General features: G+C 45.0%; 1 protein-coding gene and 1 long non-coding RNA gene across 2 annotated transcripts in view; one reads left to right on the top strand and one right to left on the bottom strand.

Annotated features, from left to right (window-relative positions):
• The window catches only part of skia (v-ski avian sarcoma viral oncogene homolog a), a 76,992-nt gene that overhangs the window by 1,812 nt on the left and 49,285 nt on the right, over window positions 1–25,895 (top strand). The gene's annotated exons all lie outside the window — the stretch shown is intronic.
• On the bottom strand, window positions 12,257–17,329 carry LOC122882837. Its single transcript, XR_006379470.1, has 2 exons — window positions 14,581–17,329; window positions 12,257–14,138 (listed from the first exon to the last, which is right to left on the bottom strand). It is a non-coding gene; the product is annotated as an uncharacterized LOC122882837 (long non-coding RNA).

Below are 25,895 nucleotides of genomic sequence, written 5' to 3'. Positions count from 1 at the left end.
CGTGGCCCTCAAAATTGGGTTTAGGGGGTCCCAGAAAATCTTCACCTTATACCAGTAGAAATTGTTCCAGCAAGAGGGTGTGCTGTATTGGTTTCATACTTGCGATTCCCTGGGGGCCTCACAAAATTGTAATTTGTCCCAGTTAAAGAATGCATAAAAAGGGTAATTCTAACCACTTAATCATTCCCAAAATTCATCTGGGGCTAAATCTTACCATATGGATGTCAGTTGTGTAAGATGTGTCTATCTGGGGGCCAGCGACCCCCCCCTCCTGTAGAGGAACCACTCAGTATTATTTGGTCATCATTGACATATTGTCACTAATTGGGCCTCATCCAGCAGTGACAACAAAACGCCTCTGGTGGCAATAAAGCCATTATGTGCAGGAGGAACACATCTCTGGCTCACTTTTATTGGCCCGTACTGTAAATACAGTCTCATTCACCAACAAATGGCTCAGTGGGACACGGTAAACAACAGCTAGCAGGAGTGTGTAGATTGAACATGAATTCAGATGTAAGTGATGAAATAATTCTTCTTCACTTCTTCAGATTAAATGCCATTTCCTTACACTCACACACACACACACACACACACACACTCTCTTCAGTCAGATAGAAGCTATCGTTTCCTCCTTCAACATTTATGGTTGTTCTTTCATTGTGTGTGGGAAGGGATACACTCGGTCAGCAGTGGGATTATGGTTATTTTGACCAAATTTGTCAATTTTGTGTGTGTGTGTGTGTGTGTGTGTGCGTATGTGTCACATTAAATGTATGAATGTTCATCTGGCTGTCATGTGTCTGGCTTCCTGTGGGTTTAACCAGCGCTACTATCAGCGTTGAATACATTTCATGTTTTTTCTCTGGTTGTGTCCACATCATCTGATTCTCTCTGTACTCGAGATCGTTCTGAAACGTCTGAATAATCAGAATTAGAGCACCCATGCCGGTTTTGGCTCTGCACGTTTCCTGTGGTTTTTGTGATCGGAGACTTCCGACCAAATGAAGTAGTTTAGACACTGAATCTGGTTTTCCATGCTTCCCCCACCTCTGCGTTTTGGCCCGACAGTCTGTAAAGCTGTATGAAGGGATTATAATCTGTGCTTTGGTGTGCAGGCAGGAGTTTGCAGAGAGTGTAGTTGGGTGGTAGACTGATAAAAGGAAACCCACCCCCACCCCCCACCCCACCCCTAGAAAAAAAAAGGCTAGTGCATCCATTTGCATGAACTGTTACACATGAATGGAGTTGATGAAGCAGGGTTTAGAAGTATTGTGGTGGAAACATAATATGATCCCAACAAAGGGGAGCATTCAGCAAACATCGAACCACCCCCCAAACATCCACCTACCCCAGGCCAGCCACCCACCTCTGACATACACACACTCATCCTCCCCTCCCCCTCTTACCTACTTTGTTACTTTTTACCTACACTCGGATTGAAGCCGGAGTGGACTTCTGGGGCCAGCAGACTTGTTGATGAGGCACGGAAAGCAACTGCAAAAGTGTTTACAAGCAGCTTCCCTCCAGTCCTCCGCTGAGGCGTCTTTCAGGGGGATCTGCCAAAGAAAGAGAAATCAGGGAGACCCTCGAAGTCCTGAAGAGTGCCAAAGTCCTGCCATGCATGGTGAATACCCACTCTTGGCACACACTTTCATTCAGACTTGAGTGGGCACACCTCAAGGACCCCTACTTTCAGGGGCCTCTTCTGTGTTTATAAGTGCCGACGCGGCACCCAAGTGTTAAGCCCAAGGCTCGAGCCCCTACCCCGCTTTTTAATCCGACTCCTCCTTGTTTTTCCTCAAGTACCCCGTTTCAAGAAACGCTAATGAGCGAATACATGCTGGGTAGGAGTTCAGGAATATTGCTAAACTTGTGGCAACAGAGCTCCCCTTTGTCAGCACATTTCAGCACAGCCGAGGCACTTTGAAAATGCTCTTGGAGGATGTGAAGCAAAGTGCTAGACTGCGTCGCGCTGCCTTCTGCCTTTCAGCACATGAGAAAATGCCATCATCTGCGCGCTGTCAGCGGAGGAACCGGGCGGCACTGTGAATATTAATGAGGGCGTGACAAAAGTGTTAGCAGCCGTCTCACATGCAGACAGACACAGGAAGTGATATTGCCACACTTCCCTCCTTGCAGACGCTCTTTTGAGAGCTTCCTTCTGAGACGCACAAATGCATATGCCTGAATCACAGCCCATTTGAGTAACAACAGTTTTTCACTTTTGTGGAAGAAGTGTGAATTTGGAGTAAAAGTTCATTCTCTGTTCTTATCTTCGAGGATGTGAGCCGCAGCGCTGATTGTAAACAGCAATGAGCAAGTGCAGTGAACTATTGAATTGTTTAAATTAGTTTATATGCTGGGTGTGGAACACTTCTCCGAGTTGCTCATGCCAGCCCTTGGCTGCGAGACTTTTGGTTTCTGGCTGGTACACATGTGGGTGGCACACATAATCAGTGGCTTTCCGCATCAGGATGTTTAGATAAGGATTGTGGCTGCAGATTTAGTATGTTGTTAACTTTATAATTCGCCCTCAAGATGATGCGATTTCTACACAAACCATCTGTTTAAGGGAGATATGAGAAAGAGAATTGGGGGGGGGGGGGTTGGTTGCTCGCTGTCGAGCCAGCTCAAGCCTTGACTCATGCTTGGTTCAAAACCAGCAAGTTTACATCAGACGGCAAGGATCCTGCTCAGTCTCAATCCATGTTTGTAGCAGCTTGTTTAAAAGGCAGACTTGAATAAAGAATCCAGTGAGAACAATGAAGCAGGGTAGAAGCCATTTTGTGTTTATGCTCCACATATGCTATGTTACTGTGCTGACACCCAGCACATTCCTGCAGGCGGTTTCCACGCTTTATCCTGTGGCTCACTGTAGAAAGTGCTGAGACTAAAGCTGACTAGTGTCGTAACGCAGAACTATTAATCCCTGAAAATGGAAAAAGGAGACAAAACTTTTGTCATTTGTGGGGTTCTGATATTTGGTTCCAAAGCGTTGCGCTCAAATATTTGGCTGCCCTTCTCTAAATGTGCAGGAGCTGAAACTTCCCTTTTACTTCCACAACCACCCCCACCCCTGAGAAGCCCCCGCCGCTGCTCGGGATATCTGGCCTCCAGCTGAAGGGGCCACTTGTTTCAGGAGGGAGGTGGGGCAGCCGCGGTGGTGGGGGCTCAGAGGAAGTGAACTCCCCAAGGGGATATCGGCCCATGTCCTGTTTCATATGCAAGGCGCAGTGTTGGCTAAGCCTGCTGACAGCCAGCCATGTCCACACGGTGGACAGGACAACAGCTGGTAGCTGTGCATTTCAATGGCTACTGAGGGAATATTTCCATTCTTTTTTTATGGCAAAATGTGTCAGTTGCAAAAATCTGCTGCAGCGCTTAATTTTATCCTGATTGCGTGGGTGTGAGATAAAGTGTTATTAAGAGATTCAATGCTGCATTTTCTGTTTTTATGGTTCTCTTTTTTGCCCTATCAAATATTAGAATTCAGAATTTGTCCTCTGTGCTTTGAAAAGGAGGAAGCCACCAATTCAATTAGGCTTGTATAATGAGTTCTGTTGCCTGGCCAGGCTGCCATTCTGGGTTTCTAATGGAGGACAGTCAGTCCATGCTGTGAGGCATGACTGAGGGTCAGAGAGATCAATGCCGCATTGACATTCAAGTGTCTTTATGTCAAGTGTGATTGAAAACTCCATCACTTCTGGAGCTCAATTAAACCGGAGTGACAGACCAACACAGAAGGGCCCTCCTCAGAGGAGTTCACTGGCTAGTTGGCTCTGAAACAAATTATGTGTTATCTTGCCAAGGATATTGCTAAAAATATACAATTTGGAGTGACCTGAAAGCATGCATTGCATTCTTTTTCACGAAGAAAAACACCTTTTTAATGTTTTGGACTGTAATTGCTCTTAGCCTGAATGGTATGCAAATGAAAATCAATTAAAAAGAGGGTGTTTAATTAGTACTTAAGTTTGTGTGCTGAAACTTTCGCTGATTACTTTCCACAAATGCTGCGGCTTTTCCAAAGCTCTTTCATTCGTCTTCCCCTATGCAGGAAATCAACTGCAAAAAGTCCGTTTATTTTGCTCTTTTCTCTCGTTCTGGAAAAAATGCTCGGTGAAGAGCGACTTTGCTCCGAGGCTCCTCCACAAAAACTTTGAGGAACAATTGTGTCATGAGATGTCCGCGCAGTTTTGATGTGCCTTTAAACGTCTGTCTCTGCCTGCGTTTCCACCACAGCCGTAGACAGGAAAGCACTATTAACACATGAGAAAGAGGCAGCGGAAGAGCATCACAGGTTATATAGCTTGTTGTGTTGTCTGGAAAAAAATTCAAAAGCTGCCATTGAAGTAGCAGCGGAAAATGAATTAAGTGCAGTGATTCTTTTCATACAGCATGTCTCCCTGCCAGAAGCTGTTTATTTCAAAGCCTTTAAAGTTCTGCGAACAAAAGGGGATTTTCCCAGTTGCTGCTTGATTGTGCACAAGGGATGAAAGCATCGAGAAAGCAGTATGTGATGGTGGTTGATTGTTGTAGGATTCTGACTTTACAGTCACTTGACAGGCCAGGCCTTGTGTGTGTTTTTCTTAGCATTCAAAATGCCCATTGATAACAGATTTTCTATACAAACCAATGAGACAAGACTTTCTAAACCATGTGAAGAGCTCGATGGCTTTTTCAGGCCCCCATAAATAGGGCTTCGCATCGAACCTCAGTACTTGCTTTGGCACTGACCAAAATGTGTCTGTAACGCGGAGTATCGAGAACTGTCGAGTACCTGAAACTAGCATTGAATATATGATAAGATTAGTAATCTTGTTTGCGTATTCTTTGATCAGATAGTTCCTAATTATATCAAAATGTTGCCGCTTTCAGACTCAATTATTTAGGCAAACTTCTAGTTTAGCTGCTTGCGTTTAGACAACATTTGACATTTTTACATCACATCAGCACTAGGTGCAAAATACTTCAAACAATATCTACAATATCTAGCCCCACCCAGAATCTGATCCCCTAATTCTATTTTGAAGGTGCAAAAATCTGTCATGCTGTATTTCAGAGAATAAATTCAGCTTCTCTTGGAGGACAACTTTGAAAGCATTAATTATAAGCCTAATGATAAACTAGACTTCATTAACTAATCTTTAATTCAGGTGGCATTGCGTACCCATAGTGGTCCAAATCACCAACTCAGTACAGCTTTCTCATGCAATCTGAATGCTCAGTGAGTTCGAAAACCTCAACATTACAGCTATCTTTGACAAACAGCAGAAGTCTCATTCAGGAGGAGAGAATGAACAGAAGAAGTTCAAGCCCTCATTGCCAGCCATCGTCTGCCCTGCACCCCCTTGGATGCACTTCCCTCCCCCGTCACCGCTGACCCACTGGCTTCTCCATCCATCAGCAGCATCTTCGTGTGACAAATGGACGGAGCGGCCGGCCGAGTACTTTATGAAGAATGGGCCGGCTGTAGTCAGTCTTTGTGCGGAGGAGGAGACACGGGGCAGGGAAAGGAAAACAAGGCTCTCTGGGGCTACTGGGCTACCTCCCACCTACCCACCCGTTCATTCAAAGAAGTTGGAGGGAAAAAAAGGTTCCCAAAAAGTAGTCCATGTTGCCGTTGTTGTAGGCAACCATGCATGCAAACCATCCGTGGCCGCAAATCTCAGAGCAAATGCGTTTAAGGAGCCAAGAGCATGCGTGGAAATAAAGTACTTCCTGCCACTCTGTGAAATCCCTGTCAGAATATTCATGGCCTTCTGACAAAGCGTGAAACTAACAAGCACACTCAGCTTGCAGTGGCTATTCTTAAGTCTTCGAAGGACCTTGAGCGTGTCTCATTGGGATTATTGTAAGAGCTGCACGGAAGGAAGAACCCAGTGACCTCCTCCAGGTGTTGCGTGGAAAACAAGCTCTTCATCAGTCCGATGGTGCAATTTGATGTCTGGCCTGACCGTTGGCTTGTGAACGGCACTGTGTCAAATTTTTTTGTGGGCATTCAGTATTGATGATAGGCGGTGAGGCCCTGCGTGTTTATTTAATGAGAGGGTCTTTGAAATATTCATCAACACACATGGCACTGTAAGTGCAGCTGTTGTCTTAACTACACGTGCCGAGCACCATCCTCTAACCTTTCGCCTCCTTTAACACGCCCTCTGGCTTCTTTACCGTGGGTGCATCAGTGATGCTCACACGTAAGGCCGGCATCACACTGAATTTGCATTTTTTCGTCTGCCAAGTGGCACAAAGCTTCAAGCTACAGACTTTCACAGTCAGACCAAACTGTGAAGTTCATGCAATTTACCAGTGAGCAATTTTGGTGATTTGCAGGTGGAAAGATGTCTAGGTTGATTGAAATTAGAAATGTTTAGACAATTTTGTTAAGTGCAGTTTCAGCAGCAAGGAACGCCTTTCATTAAACCATCTACACATTACAATAATGTACTGAATGAAATGCTGCTGAATGAAGGTTTTGGGTTGGGGTTTAACCAAGACGCGTAGGTGTCTTCTCACCTGCAAGCCACAACTGTTGTCAGTTGGTGAGTTTACGGTGTGGGTCTGGATGGGGCGGCTCGTCCACCATTTGTGTATGGAGTGCACGCATGATAAACATCCAAGTCATAACTGAGAGCAGTTATGCTATCTGTTTGTTTTGACGTGAAGGCTTGTGTTGCACTATCACAAGGCTAAAAGGGAGATCCCAGATTTTTTCCCCACATCTCTATGAAGTGTTGAGTAAGATGCTTGAGAGGCTTCACATCTGATATCCATGCAGGACATGCTTTTCTTAGGAAAGTACCAGTCAACCTATTGTCTTTGCTCTGTTTTTCTTAATCTGCTATCAGAACTTTTAGCCCCCTCCCCAAAAAAACTAGCGATTTTGAAAATCACTTAAAACACACATCACCTTTTGAAGAGATTTCCTCAAGCCCCGACTGTGAATGGCCTGCTTGTTAATGGGAAAAGAGGTCCAGATGTAATCATTAGAAGTACATGTAAGTGCTTGGCGATGAACAGCACGATAAACTGCACCAGTAGATGTTAAGGATGTAGGTTTGAAGCTGGAAAACAGTTTTCATTGCGAGATGGAATGGTGGGATGGGGGGTTTACTTTGTGCTGCGTCAGCCCTGGAGCGCCCTTTGTATATGACAGCAGTGTTGGCCTCTGGAGTTGCCCCACCCCCCCACCCATTTCCCCCCCTGTGCACCCTTATGTTTGGGAGAGCAGCCAGCACTACACGACCTTTCCCTCCCCAAACAAAAAGGTGACCCACCTCACCCCTCGCCTCTCTTGAAGCGCAGTCGGCCAATCGTGTGCTGCCGGGCAACTCCCACGGGGCAGATGGCTGTCCGACGAAGGCACCGTGATGTAATGAAATGAATGTTTGCGTGATGAAAGGCGCACTCGGATGTGTTTCAGATTTCGTTGAAAGATTTTGGGCTTACCTTGCAAAACATGCATGTGAGACACATGGGAACACTTGAATAGCAAAGGCATCCTCAGCCTCATTTGGTGTGTGATTGTGGGGCTGGTCGAGTGTGTGTGTGTGTGTGTGTGTGTGTGCGTGCTTGTTTTGTGCCTGGATCAGCTGTAGGAGGAGATTAGCATGAGCTCACTGCCTACTCATTTCCATCCCCATCTGCCTGTCTCCCACAGTGATGCTCCCCCCCACCCCCAACAACACACACACACCACACTACACACATACACGAGCACAGACATCCACACAGCACCCAGATCCCACCCCCGCAATGCCTCCTTAGTCTTATAATGAATACAGAAGCAGACAGAATCGTGTGCAAATACACACACACACGCACACACACACACACACACACACACACACACTTGTCAGCTGCACTGGCAGTGTGTAACACAACATCCACCAGGCATGGCCTAGAATATCCTCCCATAAGTGTCATGTCAAGCCAGTGGTCCGTCTCAGACTGTTGGGACAACAATCCACGGGTGGACTGTTGCATCTCCTTAATCATCTCAACGTTTGGGAAGGACAGGTAGAGACGGAGAAGGCAGATACGGGGAGATTTCCAAGCTAATAATAATCTGCGCTAATCTTATTTCAGATTGAGCTGGCACGATTCCTCAGAGAGGGAAGCTGCCAAGTCAACTCAGCAGCTTTGCAAAATCTCTGTCAAGTGGATGGGATGTTGATAGTAGTGAGAGATATGGATTTTTATTTTAAAGAAGCACAGCAGCAAAGCTTAATTTTTATACTCTGGCTTAAAAAAATCTGTTGGTGCAGAACGACACCATTGACAAAGTTGTTTTTTTTCTTCATATATCCTTTATTATTATTTCTGCTTCAGGAACTCCTGACGGATGAAACGTCCGGATACATGATCATTCTAATCTGGTCACATTAATAGAGATTTTGGTTAGGTGACACTATTAAATTTAATACCCATTGTATGTACACAGTTACGTAGTGCATAATCTACTAGGCAGGGCTACAAGGCTAAACAGAAAGAGGATTGGCCAACGTTGGCCTACAGTGTTTTTACCATCTGGCTTGTCTCTACCGTCATGGCACAAGGCAAAATCAACGAAATTCAGTGCCAATACTGACCAGGTTTACACTGTACATCTGGTTCGACTTGTAATGTGTCCCACCACAATATTCAGTGCAGTCCCGGTGGTTCGAGAAATCTTTTTCATCACTAAGAGGTTGCAGGTTTGTTCCTTGGTGTGTGTCCATCACCACTGAAGTTCCTTGAGCACAACACCTGGTTCACAGAGCTTTCACCTTTTTCTTCTGAGCACATGTTGTGTGCGGGGCGGAGGGGGGGATAATGGTGTCTTAGCTTTCAAAACAAGCATTTGGCGGCCAGTCCAAAGGCAGACATTAAGAGTCTGAAAGGGCCTGAGGTGTATTTTCTGTTGTAGTGAAGGCAGGCCGGGTCCCGGGACACCTCTTTGTTGTGCTTTTTTTTTTTTTGCATTGACTCTTCAAGGTGCGGAAGGTTGGGGGGTGTCCCACTGCTTGGCCTCAGCCATGTGGAAGGGCAGCTCCCAGGAGCTCTTCGAGGTATTGTTGTAAGAGTACGGGGTGGTGGTGGTGTTGGGATGGGGGGAGCACGTTGCTATCCACTAGCTAGCCATTGTCCCCTCTTTTGTGGTGGGTATCAGCTGCAGATCTGTGATTGTGGGACAGATAGAGGTGATAACCCACCCCCCACCCCCTCCACTGTTGGATGATCAGTGCTCCCAAAGCGCCTGAGTCATGGACCAGTGCTCATTGTTTGCCTCCCCCTCCTCCATCCTCCGTCCTCCCTCTTGTGTCTGTTTGCTCATCTTTCCTGGAAGCGTCATGGCTGCTGCTGTCCAGCACAAACAAAGAGTTGAGGTAGCCATGTCATAATAATAATAATAATGATAATAATAATAATAATATAATAAACTTTAGTTGTATAGCACCTTTCATAATGCAGCTCAAAGTGCATTACATGCACCGAGTGCCTCACATGAAACACATAGAGTGCCTTAATTAATGGAAAATAGGGTGGAAAATAAAACCAACTTGATAATAATAATAATAATAATATGAATAAGATACTTCTCTCTAAGTTGTCTTTTTTCATTCTTCAAACAACTACCTGGGTCATCTTTTGTGTGTGCAAATGATTGCAACACCTAAATGTCCAAAAATGTGCTGTGAAATCTCCCATTTGCATGCTCGGTTGCATCGACACTACCTCTCCTTTGGGTATGGCCATTCGAAACAGGTATCAACACTTTGGCTTTCAGATGTGGTTGGACGACACGTTATACGTGCTAGTTTGCTCGAAACAGTTCTTACAATTTGTAAATTGGACTTTAGTCTTTTCAGATAAGAAAATGATGAAATGATCAGTTCTAATCTGAAAATAAGTCCGTTTTGGTCCAAAATAAATAGAAATAAAACTCCATCTTTGTTTGGGTCAACGAATCGGAATACATCTCGTTCGATGCCTTAAACTTCTACTTCACTGCACACCTGAGGGAATATTTTTATACCAGAATGATATAAGACTCTTTGAGGATTATGAACATGTCTTCAAAAAGAGGAATACACCAGAAGAAGTGCAGGCTTTTGCAGGGTTTATTTAGGGAAAACACAGTGATGAATGAGCCATTCACTCAGACAGTGCAATAGACTCAGCGCTGTCTTGTGCACGACTTTTCTTGGAAAAGGTGTATCTTCCTGGCAGTTTAGTCTACAAACACCTCTGATCTTTACTTTTGTTTAGTCTCCTCTGACTCATAGTTACATCTAGCCGCTCTTAGGCAGGATGGGTTAATCTTAAACTGGATTAATCAGGAGGTGGACCGACCTGCCCTATTGATCCAACAAAGCGACTTTGTCCTGAACTTTGACTGACCATTATAACCTTTCTCTGTTTATCACAACAGCCGTTTATAAGAAGTGCTGTGAGCCAGGTGTGCTACAATCGAAAGATACAACTGAAAGACGATTTGGGGTTCGTGGAGTCGGTGTTGCACATGGGAGGTTTGGAGAGTGAGATCACTGGGTTTGAAGTGAAACCAGTCAGTGAAGGGCAGGTTTAGGCTGGTTCCAGTGGGTGAGTGCAGACTGGAGAGCAGGGTTAAACCCAGCTGGGGGTGAAAAGTTTAGACTGGCCGAGCAGAACTAGACGGCTTTTATTTAGGCTGCCTGGGCAGAAACAGAAACACAGTCTGTGAACTGCGGCCACACCTCAGCTGCAGCTTGTCAGGAAGTCGAGGTGGAAGGTGTCTGTGTGTGTGTGTGTGTGTGTGTGTGTGTGTGTGTGTTGAGCAAACCAGGGCTTGTTGGTTGAGGCAGTGAAGGGGTAGGGCTCAGTGGGCTCAGTTTACTCCTCAGGAATGAAGTGTTGGAAACAAAGGCTTATAATGTGGTTAACATCCTTCCTCCAGACTGGCCGGGCCATTCCTCCCCTCCAAGTCACCAATCTCCTGAATTAATCCATCCCAGCCGCACTCTGGCAAATGAAGCGGCCATGCAGATGCTAAATAAAACAATATGCTGAAAGGAGATCCCTCCTCCTGGCACCGACGCCTGCTTCTCAGGTTCAGGAAGCCTCCACCAGGCCCAGACTTGCTCCTCTGCTTTAACCAACCCCCCCTTCAACTCAGCCCATTGACTTCACATCCCACGCCCTTCCCCCATCACCCACACTATTCATTTCTTATTGTAAAGCACACACATACATGTGCAGACACAGAAAAGAGCTAAACAAATTTCTGCACATACACATGGCTTTCCAGGCATCCTCTTTCTGTACACACACTCGTCCAGGCACACACACGTTCACATAAGCTCATTCCACTCCTACAGAGCAGACAATAGACCTCTTGAAGCCCATGGCTTATAATTAATGTAATTGTAGATCTCTAAGACAAGGTAATGTGTGGAGCGTGTAACCGCCTCCGACCCACAGCGAGCACAAAGACGTTATTCTGAGCGTCTTCCTTCAAAGAAACAGTGCCAAGGCTATCTTGAGCAGTAGGACATCTGTTTATATAAAGCCCACTGCCATTTATGTCTGCTGTCAGAGTGTGTGTGTGTGTGTGTGTGTGTGTGTGTGTGTGTGTGGAGGGGTGTGGGGGAGGTCGGACAAGCTGACTTATCCCATGTGACCTCTAGCCTTCTCACTGGGCTCATCTGTCTGCCCTGTTTAATTATCTTCTCACACACACGCACACACACACACACACACACACACAGAGGTCAGGGATGCAGCTGAACCTCGCCACGCCACCTCTACCTCCACTCCCACTCCCCTTTGCCTCCCTCCCTCTCTACAGGCATGGCTGCTGGTTGTCTGCATGTCTCTGCAGAGGATTAAGCCAGACGTGTGTGTGCATCTGTGTGTAGTGAGCACTTGTGGTTTGCATAGCATTCACACTTTTCCCACCAGCGTTATCACGACGACGATGCATGTCTCCCGCGTAGTCCTACTTTCTAGGATTGAGGCTTCAGCAGGTTTAGAAAATCATACTACTACTTACATGTGTTTTGCTAAGATTAATACCCAGATATTAGTTTTTACTGAGAGTGCTGGACCAGGTCTCTAGGTTACATTGCTGCTGTGGCATCTCTCTTTGGTTACTTTTTTTTCTTTGAGCGAGTGTGAAACCATATTGATTTGCTGATATGCCACCTCGAACACAAATGCATCCCTCAATGCACTGATTTAACACCAATCAACTTTGTAGTGTGTGCATAAAGGACATCATAAGCCTTGGCGATATTTTTGTAAGCTTCACGATTTTATTTATTTTCCCCGAACAAATGCAAAAACACCATATCATTATGTGCAAAACAGTTGAGCAAGAATAATAAAATAATTTCACCACTTACAAGACTGTCTTCATAACGCATAAAATACAAGTTATTCCATACAACTGTGGACTGTCACTATCAGATGTTTCTAAGTAGAGCGCATACACTTAAATAATCAGTTTGAGTACACCATTTCAGAAACTGAAAGCTTGTTCACTAATTAATCTCATTCAAATCACAGCTTAAGGTACTGTCATGACTCGGACATCTACTGTAGCCAGCCGTCATCTACATTACGTTCAACTGAAAATAACCTTTTTGTGCACATGATAATAAAAAGACAGTTTCCACAGTCTGACATCAGACATCATAAACATCTTGCAAAAACAAAAAATCTATTATTGTGATTTGCCACCAGCCCCAGTACAATAAACCTCCCATACACACTTGATGAGAGTTGATTGGCACACTGCCAAAAAGCTGGGACATGGTGATGAGGATCATACGAGGTGAGGTATAGAATATCTGCCTTTTCCACCGCTCTGGCAGCATGGCCAAGTGTAAATGTGTATTTTTTTCTCTTTAGAAGTGGTTACATTTCTCTGAGATATAATCAAATGTGAGCAAGGAGGTTAGATCCAATCGCAGAGGTCGGCCTAGATGCATTTGGTGTTTTAAAGCCAGGTCGAGGCGGGTACTGCGGTTCCTCTTATCTAGATTTAGACACTATCTGGATATATTGTGGTACATGACACCAGGTCTGAGACAGAGGAGAGCATTGAGGGTGTGCTTGATTTTCCACAGAGCAGAGTCGGTGTTTGCCTCCCTTCTCGGCTTCTCCTCAGAACAGTGTTTAGTCTCGGCTCAAGGACAGAGCCAGCGGTGTTATGTCTCTCTGTCTTTTCTCTCTTTTTCTCTCTCTGTCATGTTTTCTTGAACTGGTTACTTCCCCTGTGTCAAACCCCCTCGTCCACCCCGCCAGACCCCCACCTCTTACTGCTTTCACAATCTGTGGCGAAGCCATCCAGCTCAGGAAGCGCTGTGAAACATCAGATTCCACTTCCTGCAGCAATCAATACATCTCAGGTCCAGCAGACGCACACCCACAGCTGAGAATGCACAGGCACACATGTTCTTTCTCTCTCGCGCACACACCTGGTGTGATTTCACACTGTATGCATGTAAGAGGGACTTTTATTCAGAACAACTTACAACAGAGGTTCTCTTTCTAAGCCTTAAAATGGAGGAGAATGATTGCGAAGGCCTTCAGATTATCCAATAAGGAGCTGTCAGCTGACAGTATCCCCATGAATCAAATGAATGGCGTCCAGTCAGTCAGCTACATCTCAAAGCACTTACACTGTGGAACCATCAGTGTAGTCAAAAAAGCTACTTTGCCTCTTAATAAGCAGTCGCAAAATAAACAACTATTTAATATCACTATCAATCCAGTTTAAATTATCCCAATTAGGCGATGTAAAAGAATGACAATTAGCACTCATGGGTTTCATGTTAGGTCCTCTCAGCAGACAGTTTAGTTCCATACTAAATCATCCAGTAAAATCTCTTATTCTGCCCACCGATTGTTAATTTCTCCTCTGTGGTTGATTTTGACATTGAAACGAAGCAGCAGTGAAACGGATAGACGGATGAACTGACGGAGGGATAGACGGATGCCTCGGCCATTCCCCCTCCTCCCCAACAGCAGTAATGAAATGATAGATCCCTGATGTGGATGGAAGCAGAAGTGAAGGGATGACCTCACAGCCACCTAATCGCCGCGGAGGGACAAGCTGGCGGCTAATGTGTCCATTAGCCTTCCCTCCGACAGAGGAGAAACCAACCTGGCTGGGAGAGAGAGAGAGGGATGAGATGAGATGAGATGGAGGACAGGAAACAACACGTCTCGGCCTACTGCTTTGACTGATCAAAATGTAATCCTCCTTTTTTTTAGCTGCTTTTGTGGCATTTTGTCGCAGCTCACGTTCTTTTTGGTGTTAAGGTTGGGGTTTTTTGCTTGCGTGAGGCCTTTAGATACTTTTTAAAGTTTTTGAAAGCAAATACTGTTTTTGGACTGAGATTGCCAATTCAGGATTTGAGGATTTGACTCTATTTGATCTATTTTTTTGTGCTAAAAAATAAATACAAAACATAACAACAAGTCAGGGGTAAACTGGAAAAAATATTCTTGCCCGGACGGAAAAGCCTTGTCACAGCTTTTGAACTCGAAAACCAGAATTAAACCCTCGTTGACACCATATATTGGTCTAACTCTTGCAAAAACACCAACCTCTGTAAGGGACCATCATGCGGTTGTGTAAATGTTTTCTACTCGGGGATCCTGTTGTTCCTTGCCTGGCCTACAGTTCATCACTGGGGGTCAGAGAGGTTGCTGATACCAGAGTTTGCTCCAATGGAAGCCCCCTCCCTCTTCATCATGTGACCTATGTGGGGTGACTTGTCTGTGGACAACAGCCAGAAGCCTGGGATGGGCCTTTTTGTACAAAATGAAAACACAACTGAACAAGTGAAACCATGCAGTGTCACATGTTCACCTGCTGCACTGCAATCCCTCCCACTTCCCTTTTTCTCAGTACAGCCAGGGTGAGCAATGTGTCAGCTGTCGGCCACAACAACCCTGCAGACTGTCAGTCTGAACTTCTACCGCAGAGCAGTGGCAGGCAGCAACTTAGACTTCTGGTTTCGACACCACACCAGCTTCCTGTGGCGCCTCCACCCTGCTGTCGGAAGCATCTTCAGCACTCCTGACACAACAGTCCAGAATGTCTACATTGTCTCGTCCCAGAATGCCCCGATCCTCCAAAAAACTACAAAAATAAGACCTGATAAGATAAGTTATAATGGAACGGTGTTATGTTAAATTGAAAGAAATTGAATATCATAAAATACTGGCTAAAGGAAGCTTCTGTCTACAGTATCAGCCTTCCAAAACCTGTATGTTTCAAACCCAACTCCAGACCCTCCTCCGTCACTTCCAGCCCTCCTCCTTCACCACTGGAAAGCATGTGATTTACCTCCAGAATGAAGCCTCTCACTCTCTCTTTCTCCCTATGTCTCTCCCTCGGTCGCTCAGCCTCTCCCAGAGTTCAACAGTGGAACAAAATGTCCAGCTCCGGAGTGGAAAGCGCCAGTATGTGCTGGCCAGCCGGCTCGATTTTGAGGCTGCCCAGCACCCTGCGCAGAACCAAAGGGCCTCTTTGTGCTCTGCCCTCACAAAGATGTACCCCGAGCAGCAAAAAAACACGTCCAAAAACAAAACCAACAGCAGTGTCCCGGCCAGGGGAGCCTGCCTGCAGCCCTACACGCAGGGTCCAAGTGGAGGAGCTGCCAGAATCGGAGGTTACAAATAAAACCTGGTGAATAAGCCGGAGAGAAACAGAGGAAGGAAGTTTTCTATTTGAGCTGAAAAGGCCCCACGTGGTCGGCCCCCCCTCTTTCCTCTTCCTCTTGTACTGAGCCATGATGGCCGTGCAAATGCTCATGTTCGTCTTTGCAAGCATTTTGCAGTCAGTGCATGCTATATTATCAACCAAAGCCCTATTAGCATTGGATAATACTTGCAGAATTAATCTTTATTGTTAATGTTGTATGAATCTGCAGTTTAGGTATCGAACCTCTGCGTTTTGGATGCCGACCAAAATGTGTCCTTAGCACAGAGTGAAAAACTGTCCAGGAGGGCTGCAACTAATGATTATTTTCATTACTGATGAATCTGTCGACTATTTTTTTCGATGAATCGATTAAACGTTTCCTCTGCACCATGTCAAAAAACAGTGAAAGATGCCCATCGCGGTTTCCCAGAGGCTCAGGTAAGGTCTTCAGGATTATTTTGTCCAATCAACAGTCCAAAGCTCAGAGATGATTCAATTTACAATGATACAAAACAATAACACATTTGAGACGTTTGGCTTCTTTTGCTAAAAGATGAAAGGGTTTTGTAGGAAAACATGTTTCTCAAAGTAAGAACAGTGAAGAAAGTATCGCTTTGGTGTCCGTGCAGAAACGTAAGTATTGTTGCAGAACTAGTTTTGAAAAAGTGTACAAATTGCGGGAATCTAAAAATATTATTGTCGCGTCGTCATCAGCACCTCTATAATTTGTGGATGCATTTAGTTTATTTTTTACACACTTTTCTTTAGTAGAGCCTGCAGTGGAATTTATTAATGAGAACTCTGATGGCATTTTTGGGGACTCTCTTCAACATATTGATTAGTTGTACACAAAGCGGACGTTACATTTTTGATTATCCAGCAATAATTACTGGGAGTTTGTGTTTGAAATTTGAGTTGAAACAGAGATGTGAGTGAGTGTGTAGTGAAATTCATCTGTCACGTGAGGTCCCCAGGTAGTTGTTCTGCACGGCAAATAAGGTTTAAAGCCGATATCGTGACAAAGAGGGATAGTGTTTTTAAAGAAATAACAACCTCATGACTATCAGCGCCTCTGACAGTCATAAACAGATAGCCAGACACAATCTACAAGCTGCTACGTCTCCGTTAAACCCGCTTCGACTGGGCTTTATTTGCTCACCGTGTGTGCATGTGTTTCCATACAGTAGTGCTAATGAACTTTGAGCCTTGTCTTGAGGTCTCAGCAGCCGTCTGTGATAGTAAAAACGCAGTCGGCAGCCGCATGAATGTTGTTTTCTGCCCTTGGTAATGCGGCCAACCACTGTGGCGACCTGAGTATTCCACCCTGAACTCTCAGCTTTATAGCATCAGAGATACGCCTCAGTACCTGCCACACACACACACACACACGGAAACACACACACACAGACACAGCGTGGGCCACCTAATTGTTGACTGCTGGCTGCTTGCAGGGCGCGTCATGCAAAGTCCCATTCAGAGTGTTAATTAGGCTAACCTGAAGTTCAGTGACCGAGGTCCTACAGAGGATGGCTTAAAATGTGTTGCATGGTGTGTGTATGTTTGTGTGTGTGTGGGTCGATGCTACAGGGCACAGCCAGCACCAGGAGCAGCTACCACAGAAATTTCTATTTCAGTCTATTAGTTTGATGGGGGGCCGCAGACAGTCAGACACCTCTGTGGTGTAGAGAGAGGGAGGGGGGAAGTGATAATGGATTTACTTTAGTGTGTGTTTCAAGGTGCCAGACAGTGTTTCCCTCCCCTCTCTCTCTCTCTCTCTCTCTCTCTCTCTCTCTCTCTCTCTCTCTCTCTCTCCTCTCCCTCTCCCTCTCCTCTCTCTCTCTCTCTCTCTCTCTCTCTCTCTCTCTCTCTCTCTCTCAAAGTGGGCTAGGCAGGAGCTCGAGCATTAAGGCAGGGCAGCCTTGTGTGAAGAAAAAACTACTCTCCCTCTTCCTTTCATGCTTGGAGAGAGCTGCAGCATTAAGTGAGAGAGGCATCAGACTAGTGTGTGTGTGTGTGTGTGTGTGTGCGCGCACGCTTGTGAGTCTAATGCACCGCCTCCACACAGCACAGCACAGCGCTCTGGCCCTACATTATCCCAAATGCTGCTGTGATTGGAGCGGTAATGTGGTTGCTAAGCAAATGCAGTTTCTTGGACTAAATCGGAATGGGCAAGACTGCTTCCTGGCTGGCTGGTGGGCCGGGTTTGGGTGCTGCTGCTGCTGCGTGCTAACATGACTCACACACACAGACATACACACACGTACATGGCGGAGTTGTTTCACTGCAGCACCAGATGAACCTCAGAAAGTAGCTTTTATCCGTTTAGCTGTGTTTACATCAGTCCACTGGATGAGAGTCACAGCCGTCTGTCTGTCATGTGTCTGGTGTGCCCAACATCTTCATTTAAACATCATCTTACTACTCATTAATTTCTCAGAGCTGTAATTATATTTCTTAGACCTCATGAAATTAGTCATTGCCTCTGCTGCAGCGGGGAGCCGGCCCTGATGTCCAACTGTTTTGTCTTTTCGCTTGATAGTGAAGTAGTCCGATAAATTCCACCTAGAGAGAGGTGACTTTTTCTACAGTTTGTCATATTAGCAGCTCGGGGCGAGAAGATGATGACTAATAATGAGTTAAACAATCAGAGAATAGTGGTGGGCCACAACAAAAGGCTTCAGATGATTCAACCAAAGCAACTGCTGTGTGTATTTATAGGCTACTAGTAATATTACTGCAGTTTGAAAAGCAACGCTGCTAGTTACTTGTAAAAGAAAACTAATGCTAAGAATGCCAAATTTGCCAAAGTAAATGGATAGTTGGCAGTTAAAGTGAGACTTTGTCATTTTAGAAAGAACAACATCCTTTTTCTTACAAATGAGAAGTTGAAACAGAACACGCCCTTTCTCAGTTCAGTGCACTCTTCCTCAGTCTTACTAGGTCTGTTATGATCAGTAGCTTATGGTGGCTAATGTTCTGAGACAGATAACGAGTAAGACAGTAAACACATTGTACTTTGGTAGGAGACATGTTTGATATTTCACAATTATGTATTTACATAGTCCAGCTTGAATGTCTTGATTATTATTTCTTTATTAAACAACTGTTTAGTTTATAAAATGTTAAAAAATATCCAATTTTCAGAGCCCAGTGCGATGACTTCAGATGATTTGTTGAGAGAAACAGCTAATTCTCACATTTGAGAAGCTGGAACCAGCCGGATGGATGGCATCTATCAATAATTTAAATTGTTGCTGACTAATTATTCTCATTCGCTAATTATCTGTCGCTCGTCTAATTGATGAATTGACTAATTGTTTGAGCAATACCTGTGTTTAATTGTAGGGTGCTTGTAATATTACTGAAATACTAACTATACTGGGAAAGAAAACAAATGCTACAGGTGCCGCATTTCAACTAATGTCAAGCAAAAAATAAAAACTGTTTTCTAAAGTTGAGATTTTGTTAAGATAACCCTGCTTAGCCAAATTTTACAGCAGCGTTGTATGATTCAGAAACGATGCTCTACATAGTAAAAGTCTGCTCTCTGGTTGCCTCTCAGCCCGCCAGCTGCCGGCTCGTGTTCCCGGTAAGGCGAGATGGCAGCTCAGGGTCAACTGTCCGTCAGAGAGCGAGAGGTGCAAGGTGGGGAGGGGCTGGGGGGGTCGGTTCCTGAAGGCGGCTTTAATTAAAGCAGTTTGGTTAGAGCGGTCAGCACGACACATTCTTCAGGAGACCTAAGAGCGACGGGGCCAGCAATTAGGCCGTCCAGAAGTCAAGAGGTGGTAAAGTGGAGGGCCCGAAGGTGCACGCAGGGTCCACTTTCAGACACGTTTAGGGTAGTAGAACTGTCTATATATGTGTGCGGGTTTGTGCGTAAGAGCAGGGTGTCATCTACTTTTAGCTTCATGCTCAGAGTGTCACATTTCCTCACCTTACGTCTAAGCGACTCCCCTGAGTCCCGAGTATGTCTTACTTAAACACATGGACCTCACTGGTCGCCCGGTGTAGATGGAGTAAACACCCCAAAACACTGTACTTTGTGGATAGTTTGTCATTTCAGTACAAATAAAGTAATTTACATTTCATTTGCTTATTCAATTTCAACACAACAGAGACATCCGAGGAACAAAATCTGTGCTGGGGGATGTGGATGAACTCTGAGTACACTGTACGAAAGCTAATGTGTAAACTTTGAGGCAGTGAATAGTGGAGCTCCACACTGTCACAGCTGTTTGTACAACAGCGAAAAAAGTGAGTTCTTCAGTGTGGATTTAAAAAGGAACATCAGAGACAGAACCTTAGGGGATTTTAAAGGTGGACCAGGTCTTTTTTTAAAGGTATACCCCAGTAGTGCTGAAAAAGTTGATTAGTTAGTTGCAAAAAATGATTTAAAGTAGTTTTCATAATCAATGAATCGTTTCAAGGATTCATCAAGCAAAAACGGAAACATCCGTCGGTTCCAGCTTCGCAAATGTGAGGATTTGCTGTTTTCCATGGGAACTCGTGACAGGCATATTTCACTATTTTAGCTGTAGATTAATCAATTTATAACAATAGATTCTGTCTCTGATGATACCTTAGTTTCTGTAATATAAACATATTTTAACCATTTTTTCGTTAAACAAAATATGCCAAGCTGCTCAATACATCGGTGTAAAATGAAGAACTTTAGCTATACCTAAAAAATATACAGTCAAAATATAAGTAAGATACTGACCAAGCTTTTGATACTTGACACTTTTCAATATTCGATGCTATGGATGCATTTTGGTCTTTGCTTTAAAATGACTGAGGTTTGATACCCAGCCCTGTTCCAACCCTCATCTTCTCTGGCTCTGGGTAAGACAGCAAACAGAGGTATTGCCAAAACATTGGACCGTTCCTTTATGTGGTTCTTTACAGCACCGTATAATGTGGTACAACCCTGCAGAAGTGTCCTCTGCTGCTGTATGCAACCCTTTTTGTTGAGAGTGTGTGCGAGGGAGGCCTCATGTGGGCCTGACCTGATTCCAGCCAAGCATCGCGTGCCTGACCAGAGCGTCTCTCTGTTCTCTTTCTCTCTTTCTCTTTCCCATCCATCCATCCACCCATCCCGCTCGCTCTGCCCCTCTCTCTCTCTCTCTCTCTCTCTCTCTCTCTCTCTCATCCATTCTTCTCTTGCTCTCTTTTTCTCTCCTTTTCCCCCTGCATTACAGTGTGCCTCGCCGCCCATGCTGCACAGTTCACTTTAACACACTCTTTCATGCACACACACACACACACACACACACACACAGGGTCCCACAGGCTCCCAGCATGCTTACCTCAGTGGAACTGAACTGAACAATTTCACAGCGGCTTTATGGCAGACAAAATGAGAGTGGCACTGTCTGCCTCCGTGCTGTTCAGCGGGATGGGAATAGCAATTTACCTTTCTGGGTTAAAGTTTAGGATGAAACGGGAAATCATCCTTTTCCATTTTAGATATCAAACCACATTATTATTGCATCTGCTCCTTTAAAAAGAACTATTCTAGGAAGGGGAGTGCGCATGCCTAATGTTCACTGAGTACAAAATGTTTCCTGTACAGTGCATTGCTAGATGCAAAACCATCATCACTGAGGAGTCTTGAGGGCCCAGTTTAACCTGCCAACCTGCTGCTCAAAGTGTGCCAGCGTGGAGCAGAGGGCGTGAATACTTTGCCACGTTTTCTGTTTCACTGGGCAGGTGGGAAGATGGCATTCGTGTGTGTGTGTGTGTGTGTGTGTGTGTGTGTGTGTGTGTTTGTACACATTCCCACCGACACGGCAATACTGGTACGATGATGAAACCTGGAGACGTCGTAAATGATGCTGTTGTTCACTTAGACATGTACTACGTTTCTAGCTTGCTAGCATGTAACCCCAACCCTGCTGCCTCACACACACACACACACACACACACACAACCACCTCCTCTTCCTCGCCCTCAGTTTTATTTTCTGTCCACATGCTGATAACATAACTTGAAAATCAAAGGTGTCCAAATGTTTTCTCTCTCAAGGAGGGTTCCAGTCTTTGCAAGTTGATTTAAAGCATATAAAAACACCGGTATGGTCCTTTAACAGCTATTTTTCCAAGCTGCCACTGTACTGTGCCTCATTACAAACACCGTAGAGTTTGGGCAACCCTCACCCACAGTCACCCCCCTCCATCTTTCAGAGGTACTGTTGTCTGCAGGGATGATCCAAGGCCCGTCATCCCCAATTACCCAGATGTGGGCCTCGGCCTCTATCCTTCACATTTATCCCTCCTTTCTCCTCCTCTCTTTCCTTTCTATTCTTCTGGTTTGGACACAAAAAGATAGCGGGGCAAGCAACGCCATTGTTTGAGGGTCTTATGTAAGGGTTATTAAGGCACATACAGTATGCATGCTGTATAATCCTGTTGGGTTTTTTGGTCATCACCTATTAGAGGGGTCTTTTTTGTGAGTTATGATATAGAGAAGCTGGAAGGAGTCCATAAATACCCTCAGCATTTATGCAAATCAAAATGCCCGTGGCTGCAAGTAGCAGATACTGGGAGCTGTTTGAAAACTCTAAAAACTTTAAGGCCCTTCACGTGGAGATCCAAATGGCATGGAATTGTAAAATGGTCCGCTTTAAAGATAATGACTTTCTTTAAAAACTATACTCCACTGGCAGCTTCAATAAAAAATATTGGTGTAGCCTTGTATTAAAAACTAATCACTCAGACCTACTTCACACTGTTATAGGCATAGATAGGCTTTAAAAAAAAAGTGCTATCAGATGGTGTAACAGCATCTGAACCCCCCTTTCTGACGGCAGAATTGGGGCGGGGGGCTCAGCCAACAATTTTTGTAACTTTTCGAAACGGAAAGTCAGGCCCAGTTTGTGCGGTGGCTGGCCAGGTATGCAGAGGTGTTTGAACTTCAAGTTCTACTCTTTTCATTCAAATTACGTCGTACCACCTAGTTCTCCTCAGCCTCTATCCAGTTCTCCTTGGAGTCGGTGGTAGCTCAAAGGGCGTCTGGTATCATTTCCAGCCCTGACTCATCTTTATTCTCCTGAGGAGAAAAGAGACGAAGGTCAGCAGCCTCAAAAACAGAGCAGCGCCTGCACTTTCTCCTTTGGGCATGCTCATAGTAGTGATTTGGTGCTGTGTGCGCTGTTGGAAACAACACCAAAACAGCTGCCAAGAATTCTGACAAGCTCATTATACTATCTTTTCACATTCTTATCTTTTACTTGACTGGGAGAGTCCGTGTTTACAGAATGTGTGAACACCACTGATGCACTTTTTGTGCGAAGCCCGTCGTGCGTATGGGGGGCCTGCTTTTATCAGCTGACCTACTTCGCAAAGCACTTCGTACTCATATTGGATCTGTTAATTTGGTGCGATGCACCTCTATGTGGTTCGTTTTAGCAGCCTTGCGAGGCTGGCCCATGCCGGTCAGGGGGGAGAGAGGACAGGCTGCCACCACTGCTGCGTCTTTAAAAACTCTCTCCAAGCTGCTTTTCAGATTACCAGCGCTGCAAACTAGGTAATCGCCCCTCAGCACGAAAGGGCTTATATACCAACTGCAAAGTACGCACAATTCATTTCCAGCACCACCTCACCCGGCTCGCTACTTTAATCGGATTCTTGTTTTTCTGTTTTGTTCTCACTATTATGCGAGTGGGTGTTGTTGTTTACCACTCATTCTTGTTGGATGCACAGCATTTATGCTTATGGCTGGCTGTGTATGGGAGTGGGAGTGTGTGCTAGGCTGTGCGTGTTTGCGTGACTGATCATTTCAAGCCTTCTCAGCTTTTTCCTGGTGGCAGGTGGCACCAATATGGTGTTACAGTGCTGAGTAAAAACCAAAGATACATAGAAGGAAGGAAGAAGGGAAGAGGAAAATGAGGCTCAGAAAAGTGCAATAAAGAAGATCAGATTCAGTGTTGACATGGTTCATTTTTGTCATATTGTTGCGGAACATCATCTGGATTTTTTCAGCAACAACAGCTACGTTTATATCAGTTCAGGTGGGATCCGAGTTTATCTCTAATAAATTGCCAGAAATAATAGATTGGAGATAACATCTGGGAAGTCAAATTGTTTCTTGGTAGCAATAATAATAATGTAATGTGAAGAAAAATCAATAACAGATCAAGTGCAATTTTCGCCAACAACCTCTGTCCACATCCCCCACATAGATCACTTCCAGTTGTATTATTTTCTTCTTCCTTAGTGTTTTTTTTCCCTTTGTGGCAACCATTTTGGCCCCTGGAGAAGTAGTGATGATAGTAGTGGTGGTGGTGGTGGCAAACAACCAAACAGAGGAGAGCTGCACCAGAGAGCAGCACGGGGGGTTTGTTTTGGCTCAGATATCTGTGCAGCTATGGAAAGAGTTAGCCAATGAATGGTGGGGAGGCAGGCAACAATTGTCCTGCCAGTGCCAAGAAGAGTTCTTCAGCATCCCCCCTGCACTGTTTTGCAAGAGGGAGGAGTGCAAAATAACTCTGGTCTGAAGTTCCACATGCAGAGCCAGCAGTTCCTGCTTCTTAAACTTGTTACTTACAGCTAAATGCTATAACTAGAATGACGTAGAGCGAAGTCGTTGGCCTTTTATTAAAAGCCATAAAGTACAATCATTGTCACCCACCACTGATAGGATGCACCGATTGGAAGAAGCATCAGACTTGGCCAAACCTATAGACGAGCAGATGTTGAATTCCTCATTTACTCATAGTTTTTCATTTTAAAGTAAAATTGTTGGTTTTTGGAATATAATGAACCAAATTAAGATTTAAATCGGGGCAAGAAACAGTTGTATCTACCTGGTTTAGAGATTGGGATTACATTGCAATCAGCAAGGGAAGAATGTGATGTCCGGCCGTCTTAAAGCAGCAGCAACAGCCTTGTATGATAAGAAAAAAAGCCCAGGAAAAAGTGAGTTTTAGTAGAGTTCTGGCAGATAACTTGTGTGTTCTGGTGACAACACCCCCTTCCTCCAATGTTCCTTTCTCAGCTCATATGCTTCCCATCAGGCAGAGCGATCTATATGACGTCAGTGTGTGTGTGTGTGTGTGTGTGTGTGTGTGTGTGTGTGTGTGTGTGTGCATGCATGGGGAATGGCAGGGAAACCAGTCCTGCTTTCCAGATGTGAGAGGAAAGGAGGGAAATGAGGAGAACAGGATGGACAAAAGAGAGTGTGACGACACAAACAGACTATCATCGGCTCATCCTGGTTCCAGTTTCAGTTTGTCTCGTGGTCAGTCGTATTTGTCAGGCTGGAGGTGGATCCCCTGACACCGTGCTTAAACCACAGTTTCCTAATTTGCTCACTCTGCAAAGGAATCCATTTTGTAAACACGACTATTAGTTTTTTTCCCCTCGATGTACACTTGGCCTTGAATATTCTGGCCTCCACTCCTCCTCTTCTCGAACAGACTACTCTCTCAGAAGCCACAACAGCTTCTTTCTAAGGTCCTCAGTTTTAACCTCCCAGCCCCTACCCAAGTGGGCTGCTGTTATCTGCTCTGGATGCAGCTCAAACTTTCTGTAAGCCTGTTATTCAACCTGACCCCTCTCTGACCTCTCTGTGGCCCGGGCTCTCTGGCCGTTAAAACTGAGGACGTAAAGAAGGGCTGTGACTTCTGGTCATTAAAAGACATTTGGCGCAATTAAGCCTTTAAGTGTCCCTCCCTTGATTACTTCTCAAGATAGTGTTTGTAGAGTGAGCCTGCATTTCTTAAGGCCAGACGCAGTCGCCCCCCCAGCACCACCCCCTTGCCTTTTTGTTCTATTTTTACAGTGGTCCAGACCGTAAAGTCAGTCAAGAGGTGGCTTTGGCTGTTTCGCAGTGAGGTCACGAAGGGTCGTGAACCTTCTGTGACACCTAGAAATGAGCCCTCTGAGGCAAGTCTGTGTCAAATACACTTCTGTATCAGTTGGCGTCATTAGGGCTCCTAATAAGGTGCAAACCCAACTGCATGAGTCTCTGTTATTACATGACTACAGGGCTACTTGAGCTACTTGACGCTGCAGAACGAATGTCCTAAGTCTTCTGTATTGCAGCAAAAGCAGAACAAGGGTAAACTGTAAAAGTCGCAAGTTTGCATGCTGCAAAAACTTGTCAGCTGTACTTAAAATCTGCCTCCAGTCTACTACTGCCCTTATGAGTAGAAGGACAGCCAGCAAGATCTTTGCACTGCACAACCGTGTTCCCCTCATAAAGTGAACTCGGT

Source organism: Siniperca chuatsi, linkage group LG10 (genome assembly GCF_020085105.1).
Source record: "Siniperca chuatsi isolate FFG_IHB_CAS linkage group LG10, ASM2008510v1, whole genome shotgun sequence".
Lineage (NCBI taxonomy): Eukaryota > Metazoa > Chordata > Actinopteri > Centrarchiformes > Sinipercidae > Siniperca > Siniperca chuatsi.
This window is presented reverse-complemented; position numbering and strand designations above follow the sequence as displayed.